This window comes from Notothenia rossii (assembly GCF_949606895.1).
Source record: "Notothenia rossii genome assembly, chromosome: 7".
Lineage (NCBI taxonomy): Eukaryota > Metazoa > Chordata > Actinopteri > Perciformes > Nototheniidae > Notothenia > Notothenia rossii.
This window is the reverse complement of record NC_136905.1, coordinates 52,466,549-52,482,680: the sequence shown is the minus strand read 5'-3', so window position 1 is coordinate 52,482,680 and position 16,132 is coordinate 52,466,549. Positions and strand designations below refer to the sequence as shown.

The window sequence follows — 16,132 nt, the reverse complement described above, 5'->3', positions numbered from 1 at the left end:
CCTGGGAGAAGTACTCGACCTTGTACTTGAGTAAAAGTAGAAGTACCAGAGTGTAGGAATACACTATTACAAGTAAAAGTCCTGCATTCAAAATGGTACTCAAGTAAAAGTACAAAAGTATTGGCATCAAAATGTAGTTAAAGTATAAAAAGTAGTCATTGTGCAGATTGGTCCATTTCAGAATAATATATATGATGTTTTATAATTATTGATCATTAAAGTGTTATCAAAGCTGGTAAAGGTGCAGCTAGTTATGTCACATGTCTGAAAAGCCCAGGATGTCCTCTGTGGAGTACAATTGGACTTAATGCTGTGGTATGTATAACCTTATAGTTATGGACCAAAACCAAATGTCCTCCATAGAGGGCAAAAATGAATGAGTGGGTCTCAGGAGATATGTGATGACTTTCAAAGAGAAAAGCAAGCACACTCTGAACAAAGTATTATTTTCTTTTTTTTTTTAAAACGTTTTTCAGATTTCATATCGCTTAAACACCATTATGCTATGGGCTCAGAACAGTCTCATAATACACACATGCACACAGAAGGATTCACACTTGAATTTAGGGATCCACACTTGTGTTTTTCAATGCACACACAAATGTGTTCCGTTTCATATACATGTAAATAAAATCCAAATACAGAAGAAAAATATTACATATGTATTTTTGATCCACACATATTTGTTTTTCGTTTAAAACCTCTGCACCTGCAAACAAAAACCGCTTTCTGTGCATGGATTGCTGTGCATTCGTGTGTGGGTTTTTTAGACTCCCCTGACGGTCAGCCGATTCGTACTTGTAATGTTTTCTATGTAGGCCTATAGCCAATCAGATGTCTCCTTCATTCTAAGCCAATCACATGAGCGCGCCCCCATGAGGGTAGATTTCTTGCGTTCATGACGTAGCGCTTCATGTACACATTTTGCGCTGTCCGGAGCTGACAGGTCCATGGAGCCTGTCTGCAGGCGCTAATCTCAGGACACCTCCACTCTCAGTACATTGCCACTTTCCGAACAGGAAATGCACGCAAATACAAGCTTTCATATTATTAAGGCACAGCGCCACTTTCCATGGGTGCTAGACAGTGAACTGTCAATGGGGGGAGCCTCGCTGCGGGGAAACGGTGGACCTCTGTCGCCTGTCAAAGCAACTTCAGATGGCCAGTCCGCCCCTGCCGGTACCGAGGTGGGTCGATCGGAGTGGCCCGACCGGCCCGCTTCGGTCAACACACTCATAATCGTCCAGGAGCGACGCTTGGTCAGGGTCCCGTGGCATGCAGTTGTGACGCTCCTAGGCTCCTTCAGCTTCATAAAGGGACGCAAATAGCTTTCAACTGATTGCAATGTATTCCCATCTGCGGCGGGATTTGACGCTCATGGAAGCACGGCATTTGTTTGTGTCGGCTGCCCTTAAAGGCAATGTGAGCGTCCATTCCCATTAGATACTGTAACAGAGAATTGTACACCCGGAAGTAAGTATTCCCCTTACTGTCGATTGATTTTACAGTGATATCTGCATTACTCATAGACTAAAAAACACCAGATTATCCTGCTTAATTACCCAACATTGATTGGTTTAAATTGTGTTTAATGCTTTTGTATTTTTACCCTTCGATTCGGAGAAACAAATATTTTTTCGGAGTAAAGGATGGCAGAAGACACTACACTACCAAGAATCCCCAGCTATCGTTTAGGACTACACCATGTGCTCTGTTTGACAAGCCCCGTGATTAGTTCTCAAGCTCTGTGATTGGTTGACCTCCAACTGCATTCCATTCATTCCAATGGCTGGCGTCTATGTCACGTGATCTTCAAATTTCTCTCTGCAGAAAAAAAAAACATGGCCGAACTTCGTTTTATTCTCGGTGGAAAATGCCTATTTTAAAGTTAGTTTGGCCATTAAAATGCGTTTTGATCTATGGTTTTGATGTCATTTGATGCGAGAAATATGAGTCGTTATTTCAGATTATATGTGCAGCGGATGTACATGATCTTTAGTTTGCTAGTTATTACGAAGATTACTTCAGGAAATTGTGTCCATGCAACGTTTTCATTATTACCAAGGTGGTTGCTAGGGACGCTGCTATCGATATTATTTCTGTTATGTTGTGTAACTGTTTAATGCTGTTATCTTTATTGCTACACCCTTCCCCGTCAATGTATAGTGTTGGTCCACAGCGCAAACGTATTAGTTTAACAAAATCTGCATCTAAAATTGTGGCATAGATACGTTATTTTCCCCTGTGCAATTCTCCATTTACTCAACAATAACACATAATTATCCTTGTGTTTATTTATTTGTTTGATTAATAAACACAAGTTGGAGTCCGTCAGGACCAAGGGTCGGAGCAGCTTTAGAGAATATTACACCCGGAAGTAAGTATTCTCTCCGCTTCGCTTGACAAACCCCGTGATAGTCCTCAAGCTCTGTGATTGGAGAGTGTGCTCCGAGGGTTACGCCGAGCGTCGAACAGCACTTGAAATGGGATGGAACCACAGCAGACTGTCCAAAACTGGATTTGAACGGGTCCACCCCGTCCCCCCCTGCCCCACCCCGTCCCCAGAACTACACATGCTGGCTATTGTGTTTCGCAACATGTTCTCTATCTATGGCACGTCTCTACTGGGAGTTGTACTTTTAAAAGACGTTTTCGTATTTCCCATTATAATAAGTTGCCAGTATTAAACTGTGTACATCCCTGGAGGTTTAGGGGATAGGAAAAACTCAAATGTAAAACAGATAATTAATAAATGGTTGAAAATAGCTTGTGCCCATAATGGGCAGCATTAATATATATACCCACATGACAGCTAAGGTCAGAAGAGCTGTATTTAACAGCTGGTCTTATGTCTGTGACCCCTCCTGTTGTTAATTGATAAGCCTGAAACATGCACTTGTCAAGGTTCAGAGGCACATTTTGCAAATATGGCAGTAGCCATCGATCATCTTAAGATAAGATATACTTTATTGATCCCAAGTTGGAAACATTTGCGTTACATCAGCATGTGTAACAGTTGTAAATATGCAGTGGTGTTTATTTGTAAATCATTTAGTATAATCACACAAATTCTGTGTTTTATATTGAATAATTCTGTGTTCTTTATTTATTGATTGTTCAATACCTGACAAGACCGGAGATGAAATATCTATATACATCTTATAAGAGTATAATACATATAATATCAGTTAAAATAAGTGCTTCAACATAGTTAACATTGCTGGAGGTATGCACAAATATTGATAGTTGTCTTGTAATGCACTATTCAGGAACCTGCAACCCAAGCTTTTCATTCATTGCATAACTACACCGTTTGTGTATGATATGTCAATAAACCTTAGAAAACCTTGAAATCTTGAAAGGGATGTGCAAAATAGTCAATAGACAGTCTTTAATTAACTATTAGTAGAGAATAACGAGTAATGAATATACTTTTTAGGGATCCTATTAATATCTAATAATAAAAATAATGAAATTCAAAAACATGCTTTAACCACCAGGTGTCCCTTTCTATCAGCTGTGCACCTTTATGGTGTAAATACAGCCTATCTACCAATTGGATAATATATAAAAGTCAGCCGAATTAGTGTTGATACTGCAAAGAGACGTATTGTGTGAAAAAAAATGTAAGATGTTGTTTAATTGCTGATATATTTATGATCCAAGTCACGTTTTCAGTGTTGGGGGCAGTTCCTCATGTTTGTCTAGAAGTCTTCTCATCAGGGCTCTATAAATAGAGAACTACGGCAGATATGTAATACTTAATGCAGCTGAACCGTGTATTACAATGCCGTTATGTGATGACTTTCAAAGAGAAAAGCAAGCACACTCGGAATCAAGTATTATTTAATTTTTTTTAAATGTTTTCGGTCTGTTTCCGGTATTTGTTTATGACGATGTGATGTGAGATGTGAGACTGGAATTGCACAGGGGAAAATAACGTATCTATGCCACAATTTTAGATGTGGATTTTGTTAAACTAATATGTTTGTGCTGTAGACCAACACTATACATTGACGGGGAAGGGGGTAGCAATAAAGATAACACCATTAAACAGTTACACAACATAACAGAAATAATATCGATATCAGCGTCCCTAGCAACCACCTTGGTAACAATTAAAACGTTGTATGGACACAATTTCCTGAAGTAATCTTCGTAATAACTAGCAAAGTAAAGATCATGTATATCCACTGCACACATAATCTGAAATAACAACTCATATTTCTCGCATCAAATGACATCAAAACCATAGATCAAAACGCATTTTAATGGCCAAACTAACTTTAAAATAGGCATTTTCCACCGAGAATAAAACGAAGTTCGGCCATGTTTTTTTTTTCTGCAGGGAGAAATTTGAAGATCACGTGACATAGACGCCAGCCATTGGAATGAATGGAATGCAGTTGGAGGTCAACCAATCACAGAGCTTGAGAACTAATCACGGGGCTTGTCAAACAGAGCACATGGTGTAGTCCTAAACGATAGCTGGGGATTCTTGGTAGTGTAGTGTCTTCTGCCATCCTTTACTCCGAAAAAATATTTGTTTCTCCGAATCGAAGGGGAAAAATACAAAAGCATTGCACACAATTTAAACCAATCAATGTTGTGCAATTAACAAGGATAATCTGGTGTTTTTTAGTCTATGAGTAGTGCAGATATCACTGTAAAATCAATCGACAGTAAGGGGAATACTTACTTCCGGGTGTACAATTATCTGTTATCCAATGGGAATGGAGGCTCACATTGCCTTTAAGTGCAGCCGACACAAACGAATGCCGTGCTTCCATGAGCGTCAAATCCCGCCGCAGATGGGAATACATTGCAATCAGTTGAAAGCTATTTGCGTCCCTTTATGAAGCTGAAGGAGCCTAGGAGCGTCACAACTGCACGCCACGGGACCCTGACCAAGCGTCGCTCCTGGACGATTATGGAGTGAGAGTGTGTTAGAAACGGAACACATTTGTGTGTGCATTGAAAAACACAAGTGTGGATCCGGAAATACAAGTGTGAATCCTTCTGTGTTCATGTGTGTATTATGAGACTGTTCTGAGTCCATATTATCCCAACGTGCATTGCGGCTAAACAATCCAATCAACGAGCTAAAACCATAGCTGAGGATCTTGGGTAATAAGTTCAGTGGGTGTGTATCTGTTTCCGGTTATTTTATTTTGAAATTCAGTTCCCGACGGACGCCAAAAAAAGCCAGAGATTATAGAATTAAACAAATAAATTAAAACGAGGATAATTGTGTGTTATTGTTGAGTAAATAACACTGTGTTATTTAGAAAATAATAACAAATTAGAAGGAAAAAATAATTTAAAAAATACAGATTTCAGTATTCTGAGGCTCTGAGACCCATTTATTTTCTTCACGGACGGCAAAAAAAGTCCGACATTATACGATTTAAAATAAAAACAATAATCGTGACTTGATATTGAGTAAGAACATGTTTTTATGAACCACACAGCTTCCGGTCTTCCAAGAGCCGAACGGACAAAAAGACGTGCTGCAGGCACGAAACATACTACGAATAGAAATACATTGCTTTTAAAATCGTTCTGTGTGACACGAAAAAAAGGGGGAAATTGTGTTAGTGAACACGAATGAATAGATTAAATGTTGTGACTATAACACGAAATGCCCTGAGACTGGGTTGCACACACACACACACACACACACACACACACACACACACACACACACACACACACACACACACACACACACACACACACACACACACACACACGCACACACACACACACACACACACACACACACAAATACATGACTTGTAGCTATAGGGAATTAATTGTAAAGCTTGGAAATTACCATCGAGCACGTCCGGTTCCGTCGTCAACTTTTATTTTTGACATGTGTTTTAGTTAGATGTCTGAAATAAGGTCTATGGTTAACACAAGCTTACTAAATTGTCACGTCTATTCTATGACAAAGAATACATCAGTAAATACCCCATTGGTAAATGTATGGAGCTTCATTGTGTCATAAAAATGTGGGTTGCTAACAAGTGGCTAAATGAGGCTACTTATTGTTTTAAGTAAAATTAGCCACCTTTAGCTTAGCGGTGGTGTTGCTCATCAATGTGACTGTGATGCAGTTCCGTCATAGCTTCATAACGTTAGCTTTTCTCTTCTGTATTTACACTTCAAAAATCATAAAGGGGTGCTAATATGTGGACATTATCCTGCTGAACAATATATGTAAAATAAACATGTGTTTGCCATTCTTTGCAATCCAATGAAAAATCCCATAGATTTTTGTTCAGGAATTCCTATGCTAACTTCCAGGTCCGTCTACAGGAATACATCATCACTGCACCACTGTATTGTGCCTTGTTTAAAGCGTGGACTTCTGAGAAGTGCTTACAGAATAAACATCTTCCTCAGTTCAGTTCTATCATGCCCAAAAGTGAAAATGATATATGTTGTATAACTAGGGCTGTCAAACGATTAAACATTTTTAATCAGATTAATCACAGCTTAAAAATAAATTAATCATGATTAATCACCATTCGAACTATGTCCAAAATATGCCATTTCTTGATGTATATTTTTGTGGGAATGGAAAGATAAATGAAAGAAGGCGGATATACCCATTTCACATACAGTAGGCCTATGTATGTTTATTATAACATTTTTCTGTGTGTCAAAATGAAAGACAGCCCACACACCTATCAATCATCAAACCGTGGGGTCTTAATTCATTACGTGTTGATTTCTATCAATGGGGGAGTACTTCAGGAAAGTCAACGGGGGGGGCTAGTGGAGTACTTCGTGACCACTGTGAACGTTGTGATCAGCTGTTTTAGCGCAGTTCTCCAGTGAAGGGAGGGAGTCTCCCTCCGCAGCCGGTTGGCTTAGTTTTGGCACAATTCCGTCGTACAGACCGACGTTAACAGCAGCCCTGCCTGTGCACACGGAGACCGACTGTGTCGTCCGGTGATCTAACCGCCTTCTGGAAAAGCTTCACAAGTACGTCGGTACGCAAATGCGCTTTGTGATACAAGTGACGGTACGCATTTCAGATTACGCACATGACCTGCTGCTTACCAGTTATGTGCACCCCTGTACTACAACAAAATGATTCTCCGTCGGACTTCCTGCAACAACACCACGCCGTTATCTTGATTCTGATTGGCCAGAAGACATTGTCAAAGATGTTCTATTGAGAAGACGATCACTACGTGACAAAAGTTTTCAAAACCGTTTCTGGTCTTCGGTATTTCCAGACAAGTGGCTACTGAAATCATCTTACTGCCCAGTCTGTGCAATTCTAGGCGCGAGTTGGCGGACTTTATTTTGCTTACTTTAACATCATTTTTCATGGTGGGGATAAGCCATTTCTTGGTATGGGTGTAGCCTATCCCAGCCATACCCTGGCGCTGCCACTGGTGGGATGTATGGGGCGGGCCATTCTGCACATGCGTTAAATGCGTTAAATATTTTTAACGCAATTAATTCCAAAAATTAATTACCGCCGTTAACGCGATAATTTTGACAGCATAAATTATAACATTTGATGGTCGCAGCTGGTCCTATGTCCAACTACTTTAAATCGTTGGATAGTTTAATCTATGAGAGGGACAAACGTAGCTAGAGACAAAATCAGATCTTTCATCAGCCCTTCCCTGTCCACATATTTCAAAGTCTATCGATACTGCAGATTTGGCAAACAGTTGGAACAGGAATAACAGAACCACTAGTGCTCTTATTTTATTCATGTTTTTTTTGGGGGGGGGGGGGGGGGCACAAGAACCATATTGGAGAGAAAAACGTAATTGGAATAAATATTAAAAACCTGCAGTGTGGGGTTGTTTCCCACCTGTCTGACTGCATAGAGTGTTAGGTAATGTAAGGTCATATGGTTTCCTCTCTGGCCCATACACCATCCTCCTGCAGCAGACAGCTCAGGTGTTACTAACAACACTGAGGCTCTGTTCTGATGCTGCAGTGAAAGTGAGCAGCATGCCGATCCCAGGAACATGAAACCAAAACAGCCACATGGAATTCAGACGTCATTCATGTTAATCTTTACATCTGGGATTCAAAAGTCAAAAGACATAGGGTTAAGACAAGATAGGTATGTACTTCTTCCTACTCCTATTTCAGATATTTAGTATGTATTTGGTTTGTTTAGGTCTACATTTCATCAAGAGTTTGCTCTTTGTTCATTTTTCATTTTGTGAGTGTGGTATCCCCTTTTTGTAAGGAATAACTGTAATATGACAATGGTGAAGAAACACTTCTCACAATATATTTCATATATAAAAATACATTTTATATTTTATACTTAAATAATTGGGAGTCAGGATCATTCAGAGGTTAATGTGAATATTTGCACATTTTCTATCCATTGTCAGTTATCGTGTTATTATTTTTATTGTCTTTGCTAACCCTGCCCCAGCAAAATGTAATGTAAAAAATCAAAATGACCTCCTCATAGGCTCTTCTGCTCTGCGTGGCATGAATTCCTTGGTCTGTTCCCAGTGAAGTACAGTATATACAGATCTGTCTGAATTAGCTTTGTCTCTTATAAAGAGGCATCAATATTTTATAGAGAAAGAGCAAAAGTTATTTGTAAATAATCTTTCATTGCATTTATGGCCAAAATGATGAAAACAAACTCAAAGAAATAAGTAAATAGTTTCAAGTTTAACCCCTTACAATTATTGAGTTTGTTACAGAATTGGTGTAAAAAGTGTTACATTTGGACATTTTTATTTTTAAGGAAAGTTTCTGAAACCCTTTGAAAAGTCTTTATTCTCTGACGGTCAGGCCTTTACTCGTCACTTCCAGTGTGTTGGTTAAATGTACAGTCATATGAGGGCAGGCTGCTGCAATAACAATGCTAATGCTAATGAGGCAGTTCACATAAAATCCTTTTTCCGAATGTCGTCACTAAACATGATGAGACGCTGCACAGATTGACAAAGACCGTCACGCCTCTCTCCCACACACACACACACACACACACACACACACACACACACACACACACACACACACACACACACACACACACACACACACACACACACACACACACACACACACACACACACACACACACACCAGTGGGTGAGGTCGGGGTGTGACAGCCTCCTTCAGGAATGCAGTAGTGTGTGTTTTGAACTCTCCATACTCTCTACCGGCTGATCTGTCAGTTTTTCTGAATGTCCTGACAGACACACACTGACACCTCTCATTGATTCAGAATGGAAACAGCGGTCACACAGGTAAGGAGAATCCGAAGATTTATGTAGAGGAAGAGGAACCATAGGCAAATTAGACCATGTATTAAAAATAATTATCGTCTGTAATTTGTAACATCTTTGTCCCATTTTAATACTCTACAATACAGCTCACAATTTACATTTGAATAGATAACTAATCAAGTAACCGTACAAAAGTAACTGGGTCCAAACACATACTTAAAAATTGTGATAAAAGAGCCCAAAGTGACAACTATAGAAGAGGAAGCAGAAACTCTTTATATTTGAGAAGTATAAAGCATGTTTATTTTTTATGTGAACATCATTCACATGAACTTTAAAGTTGCTCTTATAGTCAAATTCCTATATATTCTCTGGGCTAAATTCTTAATTTATAATGTAACTAAAGCCAAAAAGTATATATTTTGTTTAAATTATATACTTTGATTGAACTCTTAAATATATATCTAAACAAAATAATAAATTACTCAAGGAAGTACAAGTACCTACAAATTCTACTTGAGTAAATGTGATGTCATTTTACATTTCAACTCTGTTTTTAATGTAAATACAGAGGAAGAAATGTTAGACTGTAGGGAACAAGGTAATACCATTGGGCATTCTATTGGAAAGGAGAAATACATGATTCTGCTGAATCTATGAAGTAATAATACTATAACATTTCATAGACTGTATGATTTAATTGTATGCGACATGGTAGCTTCTATTCAAACAGCTGTAGTGAGGAGGTACCAACATGTAATGTGGTTTTTACATGATTATGAACCATTTAAATCAGTTATTTGCAGGTTTCATAGTTTCAAAATTGTGCTGAGATATTTTGGGCACCTTTGGTGCTATTCATAATCTTAAGATTAAGAGCGCACAACCAAAAAGTGTTTGTGCGAGAGTGTTGAGAAAAGAACAGTCACAGGTTCTTGACTAAAATAATGGTGACTGTACCTCTGACCTATAACATTTAACATTATTTGGGACATTATTAGAACGACCTGATCAAAGTGATGGTCCCTTACACTCACGTCTTCCTGCATCAAATACTCACTGTTTAAGTAACATTTGCTGAATTCTACAATGACCAGCTGCTTTTGAGTCTTTTAAAAGAAATGAACCACATATTGATGATTTATTTTGAAGATTGATATTTTCAGTAGGAACCACTGGGCATTGAGGAGCCACAGACAGAACAGGGAAGTCAGAAAGTATTGACAAAAAGATCTGAAACATTGTTGGTTTGGGTCTTTTCATGCGATACATTGACAATAGGACAAATTAGGAAATCGGCCAGCCTTATACTGTAAGAGTGAAGTCCACACAACTGGCTACTAATGGAAATGTGTCATCAGGAGAGAGAAGAGACGCTACAGGAGCTTAGCTGCCTCATCAACAACACACATTGTTGTTAGGAAAAAACACCCTCCAGCAAATATTTACTGACGGAATTGTTTTGGAGTGAGAGTTAATCCCTGCTGTCTGTGGCTGGCACTGACCTCTGATCTGTGTGGAAGAGAAAACACATTCCTCTCAGGGGTCGATTGGATTGATTAAAGCCTGCACACTCTGAGCATCATGGTGAATTATATCCCTGTCATCAATCCATACACAAGTATACACACACAGCTCTGATCATAGTAAGAGTCCTGCAGCAAACAATCACATGCTCATACTCAAACACATTTTTGTAACTGAGGCCAGAACACCAACAGTGCATATGATCAAATATAAACAACACATGCATGGACATCAGCTATATCAGTGAGAGTCAAAGTGCTTGTGTTTATTTGTGTATGTAGTCTTTGTGATGCTATGAGTGCAGGTGACGGTATTTTCCACCTTTATGTTATGATTTCAGGGGATCAATGCATTTATATAGCGCTTTTCCAGTCTATACGGCCCCTCAAAGCACTTTCACATATCACGGATACCTACTAAATATACCAACAACTTGACCCATATTGATTTAAAGATTGTCAGTTCCACTGCGTACCAACGGCTGAAACTACGGCGACAGCAGTGTAACTTAAGATGAAGGCAGCAGGTTTTCTGTAACTGTCCAAGTCTGTTCACGTTTTCTTTTTCATTAACCGGTCTTTAAACACTGCCGGACACCGTGGTTGCGGTCAAATCATCTGAAAATCAGCTCCTATCGTCTTTTACTAATCACTATTCCTTGAACTCTGAAACGTCACTTGGTTAAAGTGGATAGGAGAATTCAAAAGGACTTTGGAAAAGACGACCGGGCTTCAAGAGAATCCGACTGCACTGACACTATCAGATGTATTTATGACGTCAGCAAATGTAATTAATGTGCGTCTGCTGTGGGGAAACTACAGTTTTCTTTACAGCGGATTACTGGAAGACCTCCAGAGAATTTGCACCGTTTAAGGAATACAAATGTATTTATTACATGTTCGGCCTTCACATCAATTACTACAGGGCAGCAATTGAGTCTATTATTCGTTATGGCATCACAACATGGTTTGGTAACTTGTCAGTTAAATCTAAATCACAACTCAAGAGCTTGATAAAAAGGGCTGGAAAAATAATTGGCATGCTTCCACCATCCTCTCTTCAGGAGATATTTGAGGAGATGGTGAGAAAGCAAGGCCGTAAAATCACATGCGACCCCAAACACATCCTGTATAGAGAGTTTGAGTCGCTGCCCTCGGGCAGAAGGTATAGATTACCAAGCTATAGATTGAACAGGTATACGTTTTCCTTTGTTCCGCTGTCAATCAAGCGGCTGAACAGTCAGAAACAATTGACCTTTCGCAAAGCCACGCCCCCCCTTGGTTACTGTTGCTAGTCCGACAAGCTGAGAGCCAGATGTGTTAAACAAAGCCATAATGGAGGGTCTCCGTAACGTCGGAGTCGCCTTAACAGACTCATTTTGGAGCAATAACGCAGCAATATCCTCCAGGTCCCGACAAAAGGGGCTACAATACGCTATGGAGGGTTATATCCACAGTATAAACATTAGAAAAGAGGGAGGCACAACATCAATAGAGGCACTTGCATACAGGTCGCAGTGCAAGAGTGAAAAACCACATGAGCTGTATGTCAAATTCGACGGAATTATTATTATTATTTTGGAATAAAAAGATACAATCACAAGAGGCATTAAATGTTGTAGTTTGTCTAAAGTTAACTACCGTTTCCTTGGTGGCTTTCTGCATCCACCTTGTTGTTCCTTTGTGGGGGTCGGGGTGCCCACTTGTGCAGCAGGATTAGGGAAGTCGGCAGTAGGCTTTCCATTAACAAAATGCTACAAAGATAATATAAATGAATGATTCCCTGTTGGCTTTCTTGTTTGTACTTTGACCACAGGTAGACTAATAACGGAGCTCAGCTGTTCAGACATTATTATGCATCAAGTGATATACATGGTCAAAACGACCGAGAAGCACACAGCTTACAGCTGTAGTCGTGTGACTTTAGCTAACGTTAGTTAGTGAAATTAGTTAATTAAATTAGTTAGTTAATTTGTGAATGTAATCTTTGCTAGCTAACTAGCTACGTTAGCACGTATTTACCTTGGAGCAAACTTATTTGTGTTTGTTGATATTCGCCATATTCAGCTTTGCATGGGGCCTGCCGCATTTCTTTATCCACTGGCGGCATCTCTCCTCTCGGGTTTTGGGTTTAAGAAACGGGTAAAATATCACCCCCCCCCCCCCCCCCCCCCCCCCCCCTCTAAGCTTATGGGATATCTGCTATCCGATTTCCAAAGACCATAAGCACAACGCTTCACCATTTTCGCAATGAATTTGAACGCTAAGCTTGTCGGACTTCCACAGGGAGCCGCGCACGTGATCGAATATGATTGGACAACGGGCATTTAGGGGCGTGGCTTTGCGAAAGGTCAATTGTGATTATGCTGTGTTAGGAGTTGTTGGGAGGTGCAATGTTTACAGTGTAGTTTGTGCAATCGAGAAGGTTAAATAGGGGAAGTGCATTATGTGTAAATAGGTATGGACACAATAGGGATATGTGCAATTTGACGGACACTATGCATAGGTGCAATAGGGAAAGTGCAATATTGATTTGTATAGGAATGCAGTAGGGAAGGTGCAATATTTGATTTATGTATAAATACAATAGGGAAAAGTGCAATATTTGATTATGGATGAATGCAATAGGGAAAGTGCAATTTGATTATGTATGTGCAATAGGGATATTTGCAATAGGGAAAGTGCTGTACCTGTATGTTTCTTGTTTCTTTCTTTGCCATGTGATATGTGATCTCTGTTCTGTATATATGACTGATTGACCTGAATGTGTTATGTGTACTATCTCGATGCCCAAGACAAATTTCTCCTAAGGGAGACAATAAAGCTCTATCTTATCATACTGTGTATATCACCATTCAAACATGTTTTAATAGTGAAACACCACACAGCTCAGTAAACTCTGTGAAATGTTGACTTTATTTTATCAATTCATTAAAAACGTTAATAAAAAACTTTAATATTTCTCCTTTTGATCCTTATAGTGTTGAACGTTCAAAGCAAAGCGGTGAAACCGTGCCGCGCTACACTTATTGCACCGCATACGCGCATAGGTGCACCGCATTTTCGACTCAGTTGAGGCCCCCTCCGCGAGGTGAGGCCCCACCCATCGGCCTGTAGGGAGGGACGGCCCTGCTAAAGGAGGTTAAAAAGGAAGTTTCAAAGCTCCTTTCCTATCTAGAGAATTCTAACGGCTCTTATCATGGCTGCCATTGAGGGACTTCCGGGTAATTTTACTCTGAAGTGTTTTTCGACTGCAACCCTACTAACTTCCTGTATGTCTTCTTCTGCTGATTTCTCTGACGTCCGGCGCTTTTTCTTTTAACCTCTTTCCTTCGCTTGTTCTCTTTTTCTTGTCTTTACTGGGGACAGTTTAGCCATAATAAATCCAAAGTTATGTGCTCTCCAAAAATAGAATTAAATATTTAAAAAGTATTCCATGTAGTTTACTGATCAATAAAGCTAATGTTTGCTGTCCACAGCTGATGTTAAATTGTTCCATTTATAAGAAGATGGGACTATCTATATGGAGTCTGGTCTTATAGACAGGGGCTAAAACGGCACAAAGTCCCTTGATCCTCCTCAGCAACGGTCTGTTCTCCTTAGCAGAAGTCTGTTAGCGAGAATAAATAACCTCTGGAACGTCAACATTGACCAATTAGACCCGAGTATTTAACTAAGCTGTGTCATAAATCATAACTATTGAGAATACCCACTTGAAACCACACATCACTGCAGTGTATTTCCTCATAACTTAAAAAAGGAATTTCTTGTTACTTTGTACCATCAGCACTCGCTCTATGACGATTCGAAGTAGTGTTGCTGTGATTCCCATCTACATTGAAACTGTTGTTTACGCTCCTACATACCAAAGTGCTGTTCCTATCATAAGACTAGCCTTATATAAATGATCAGACACTGATAGAGGAGCACTTGGCCACACCTCATGACTCAGCTGGGTGAAAAACAAGTCTTCCGGTCAATCCCACCCAGGTGATTGTGTGTGTTGTTTGTGTGGGTGATCATGTTTGTGTTGATGGATAGACGATATGTGTCAATGCATGTTTATCCCAATTTTATGTGTGATGTTTCCGAGTTGAAAGTATACAACAGCGTGCATGATAACTCTGTGGTAATAATGCATGGATATTAGTTATCGGTTTTTACATTACTTGACATTTAGCTGAAAAAGGGATGAGTACCAAACCATAGACCAGGGTTGTCCAAACTACGGCCCAGGGGCCAACTGCGGCCTAGGGTCCATTTTAAATTGACCCGCAGCAACTTTTGAAAGTATAATGTAATACGGCCTACACGTGAAACTTGTGTTTGTCTTTCATTGCACTCTTAAATGTATATTTAAAATATATTCCACAGTATTCATTGTTGTGTTTATGTTAATAAGCTCACCTTTTCTTTTACATTCAGTCATTAAAGTCTTAGTTAAAAAAGCCCAATAGACTTCCGGTTGGGCATGACGGAGTAGAGACGTGCGTAGTTCTGCTCCCGCAAACTTTTGTGCTGTAACTTTTCTGAAGCCCATAACTTTTCTTTAACTTACATTCAAGTGAACATTAATATTATTCCGCTCACAACGCCACCATAGTATGCCGCCCAAATCGGCGAAAAGCAACAAAAAATAAAAAACCGCCGGGACCGATAGCCCCGAGCTAGCTAGCAACGATCTCAACATGGCGGACATGGCTAGCCTCCTTGAAGACCACCGTAGAGCTCTCTCTGCCGACTTTAAGTCTGCCATCTCAACTCTTGAAGCCAAACTAGACCGAATCCAAGCGACTGTGTCAGACCACGGGCAGATAATTGCTTCACTCGAGTCCAATGCTAACTTGCAGGACGAACGCATGTTAGCCCTGGAGGCTACTTGTGCTACGCTAACGGACAGCAATGCTAAACTGGTGGCCAAGGTCACTGATCTCGAGTCCCGCAGCCGGCGCAACAATATAAGAATTGTCGGTTTGCCAGAATCCATTGAGGGCCCTCATCCCTCGACATTCTTCCCAAAGCTGCTGATGGAGGTCCTTGGTGAGGTCGTCCTTGATTCGCCGCTGGAGTGCGACAGGGCCCACCGCTCACTCACCGACAAGCCCAAGCCGGGACAGAGGCCACGGCCGGTCATCATCCGCGTCCACAGGTACCAGCAGAAGGAAAATATTATCCGTGAAGCCCGGGCCAGGAGAGGCAAGCTACAATACCAAGGTACGCCCATCGCCACGAGGACTACGCCCCCGAAGTGATGGAACAGCGCTACAAATACCGAGAGGTGATGGCGGAGCTTTACAACCTAGGGCTCAAGCCAGCCCTGCTGTTCCCTGCGAGGCTTTCCATCGTATCGAAGGAGGGAGGTAAGAA

At 40.3% G+C, this 16,132-nt stretch overlaps 1 protein-coding gene across 1 annotated transcript in view; it reads left to right on the top strand.

Annotated features, from left to right (window-relative positions):
* Positions 1-9,167: 9,167 nt before the first annotated feature.
* The window catches only part of LOC307046058 (disheveled-associated activator of morphogenesis 1-like), a 31,675-nt gene continuing 24,710 nt past the window's right edge, over positions 9,168-16,132 (top strand). Inside the window, exon 1 of the mRNA XM_079692201.1 lies at positions 9,168-9,260. The gene's annotated coding sequence lies outside the window, so the exon portion shown is untranslated. The remainder of the gene's footprint in view (positions 9,261-16,132) is intronic.